General features: G+C 41.1%; 1 protein-coding gene and 1 long non-coding RNA gene across 3 annotated transcripts in view; one reads left to right on the top strand and one right to left on the bottom strand.

Moving 5' to 3' along the window:
• The window catches only part of LOC107834683 (excitatory amino acid transporter 3-like), a 109421-nt gene that overhangs the window by 36279 nt on the left and 69392 nt on the right, over nt 1-3750 (bottom strand). The gene's annotated exons all lie outside the window — the stretch shown is intronic.
• On the top strand, nt 2925-3407 carry LOC107834687 (uncharacterized). The gene is made up of 3 exons (XR_001660498.1): nt 2925-2936; nt 3051-3052; nt 3199-3407. It is a non-coding gene; the product is annotated as an uncharacterized LOC107834687 (long non-coding RNA).

The following is a 3750-nucleotide window of genomic DNA, read 5'->3' as shown; positions in this document are numbered from 1 at the left end:
GAAGATTCCACTGTTGCAGAAGACATCCCACCTGGACTTCTTGAGGAAGCTAAGATCCTTCAAGGTTTGCAGCAAGATGCTGCAGATCTTCTATAAGTCTGTTGTTGAGAGCGTCATCTCTTTTGCCATCATCTGTTGGGGCAGCAGCATCAGAGCCAGAGAACTGAAAAGGCTCAACAGTCTGATAAAAAAGGCTGGTTCTGTTCTGGGTTTGTTCTTCGGACAACTGTGCAACCTCTGGAGATGATGATGCAAGGAAGGATTCTTCAGGGGATAAAGAAAATTATGGACAACCCTGACCATCCTCTTCACAAGACTGACTTGGGACTGTCTTCAGTCAGAGGCTTCTTTAAATTTACTGTAACATAGACCACTACAAGAGATTTTTCCTGCCAACAGCCATTATGATCTACAATAAGTCTTTGAAGAATCTTAACTAATGAGTTACGACAACATTTAATTTCCCTTTGGGATTAATAAAGTATTTTTGAATTTGATTTTGAACTGTTAATGTTCACGGCTTTGATTTAAAGTTAATCGATTAAGTCCTTGCAGCTGTTCAGTTGACATGCAGGATCTTTTAGACCAGTGTTTCTCAACCCTGGTCCTCACCGCCCCCTGTCCTGCATGTTTTAGGTATTTCCCTTCTGCCACACACATGAATTGTATCTCTGGGTGATTAACAGGCTTCTGCAGCACTTGATGGTCATGCAATCATTTGAATCAGCTGTTCTGGAATAGAGGCACATCTAAAACATGCAGAGCAGGGGGGTGGTGAGGATCAGGGTTGAGAAGTACTGTTTTAGACAGAGTTAAGAAACTGATACTCTGAATGGAGAATATGAGGGAGGTTTGAAATTATTTTCTGAGTCCGTGTGATTATAGTTTCATTGAAAATGGTCTGAATTGAAGCATACTGCTTGACCCCCAGTAGCAGCAGTTCATAACGGTTTACAAAACAGAATAGAATATATTTTATTGATCCCCAAGGGGAAATTGCTTTATGTGAGACAAGTGGGGTTAGCCTTCATTTAGACAGAGAGGTTCCAAATCCAGGCAGAAGTGGTGAACCTAATGATGCAGCTAAAGATGCTTTCTCTATTTCAGTATGTTGAAAGAGCAACATTATTTTTTNCTTAAACTACAATAAGTAGATCATAACATTCTCTTTAGGTTTTCTCTGTGTGCTGCAAACTCATTAAATGCAAACTCATTAGAAGCCCGAGCCATCATCAGGCAAATAATTTTTGTCTGACCCGAACTATGTTAATATGTGAAAACATATTAACATATGTTAATATGTTTCACATATGTTAATATGTGAAAACATATTAACATAGCATTTTTAGCGGTTTAGTTAATATTCACCTAATTGAGTCCAGATCCCATCACACATAAAGGAGATAAATGCATCTAACTTTTTTTCCGTAGTGACACAAACCACTGACTGAGGCTCCAGTAACTTATAACAAATGAAATTACGCAACTCCACTTAAATTACTAGCACTTCACCTGCTGTGGTCTGAACGCACAGCTTCACAGCTTCTTCCTGGTTGCATCGACAGAGAAATCTGCGCTGGTTCATCAACAGTTGGATCTGTCTGAACCAAACCGAAAAATTTAACTCTGCGAGATTTTTTTTTGTTTGTTTTACCCTGTGCACGGTTCGGGCGTGCGTTTTTGCCAGGATTTTTTAGTTTTATTTTTTGCGTGGTTTCACTTCTCCAAAAGGGACAGATTTTACATCTGCCACCCTCCTTCTGAGCGCCGCTCTCTTTCTGGGTGCGGGAGGGTAACATCTTCACCTCCATTTGTTAAAACTGCAGGGCGAGTTCGATGCGAAGAATTAAAGACAATGAATAAGTCTTTCATTGGTTGTGCAGCGCACTGCGCATGGATCTAATTAACTTCTGCACCTTTATTTATTTCCTCAATATAAACTGCTGGCTCCTCTGTTTAGACTATAAATGGATTAAAACAACGTTGCATTCTCTTTAGTTTTCTCTGTGCTGTACTGCAGACTGGAGTTAAAGGCGCCATTTCAACTAAAGGTTTCCAATGAGCTTCCTAACCAAGGTGTCCTGTCCATACCTCTTCAACATGCTGTCAGCTCCCGGTCAGAAAGACGCATTTAGTTCAGTGTCCATGTGATTATATGAACTCTTTGTGTAAAGTCTATCATGTCTCCATGTGCACTGGTCGAAGGTGTTAATTATAACCTGTCAAATGACAAAGGGGCTTAAAAAATAACCAAATATTCAGTTTGGTTATATATATATATATATATATATATCTCGACTACACACACACTTTAAGACATTTTTAATTTTGCCCACTGTAGGTACCCCACTGTTGCTATATTTAGCAATGTTTCAGAGAAAAACAAAAAATTGGTGTCGCCCAAAATTGGAATTGGCAGGTCAGGCCTCTTAAAGTTTGGTATTCAGCAATTGGCTCGAGAAGCCGCTCAAGAAGTCACCACAGCAACAAAAGGAGATACTGCTGCATCTTTTGCCTCCCCCTCCCACTCTTCTGTTTCTAGAAGTCAGGTCGAGAGTCAACTGGAGAGACTGAACCAGAACAAGGCTGCAGCTCCAGATGGTGTCAGCCCCAGAGTCCTGAAGGCCTGTGCAGAGCAGTTTTGTGTGATTCTGCAGCACCTCTTCAACCTTAGCTTGACCCAAGAGAAGATTCCATTGTTGCAGAAGACATCCCACCTGGACTTCTTGAGAAAGCTAAGATCCTTCAAACTCACAAACAGACCACAGTTTGTGTCAACTGAAGAACTGTCAAACCAAGTGGTCAGCAACACAGGAGTACCACAGGGCACTGTACTCTCACCTTTCCTTTTCACTCTCTACACGTCAGATTTCCAACACAAGTCCGATGTCTGTCATCTATAGAAATACTCGGACGACTCTGCAGCTGAGCACAGAGTCGTCTGTACTCGACTGCAGAGTTGAGTACAGACAACGAAACAGTCGCTGGTGGACTGTTTTGTGACATGCTGTGGAAACAGTCAACTCATCTTGAATGTAGACAAAACAAAGGAGTTGATTGTTGATTTCAGGTGAAACCGGGTTAGATCAAACCCTATTTCCATCACCGGAGAAAATGTGAAAGTGGTTGAGGAATATAAGTACCTCGGTGTTCACCTTGACAACAGACTGGACTGGAGATGCAAAAGGGACAGAGCAGACTGGACTTCTTGAGGAAGCTAAGATCCTTCAAGGTTTGCAGCAAGATGCTGCAGATCTTCTATAAGTCTGTTGTTGAGAGCGTCATCTCTTTTGCCATCATCTGTTGGGGCAGCAGCATCAGAGCCAGAGAACTGAAAAGGCTCAACAGTCTGATAAAAAAGGCTGGTTCTGTTCTGGGTTTGTTCTTCGGACAACTGTGCAACCTCTGGAGATGATGATGCAAGGAAGGATTCTTCAGAGGATAAAGAAAATTATGGACAACCCTGACCATCCTCTTCACAAGACTGACTTGGGACTGTCTTCAGTCAGAGGCTTCTTTAAATTTACTGTAACATAGACCACTACAAGAGATTTTTCCTGCCAACAGCCATTATGATCTACAATAAGTCTTTGAAGAATCTTAACTAATGAGTTACGACAACATTTAATTTCCCTTTGGGATTAATAAAGTATTTTTGAATTTGATTTTGAACTGTTAATGTTCACGGCTTTGATTTAAAGTTAATCGATTAAGTCCTTGCAGCTGTTCAGTTGACATGCAGGATCTTTT

This window comes from Poecilia formosa, unplaced genomic scaffold, assembly GCF_000485575.1.
Source record: "Poecilia formosa unplaced genomic scaffold, Poecilia_formosa-5.1.2 Scaffold720, whole genome shotgun sequence".
NCBI lineage: Eukaryota > Metazoa > Chordata > Actinopteri > Cyprinodontiformes > Poeciliidae > Poecilia > Poecilia formosa.
The sequence above is the reverse complement of the archived record's forward strand: the minus strand, read 5'-3'. Positions and strand labels throughout refer to the sequence as shown.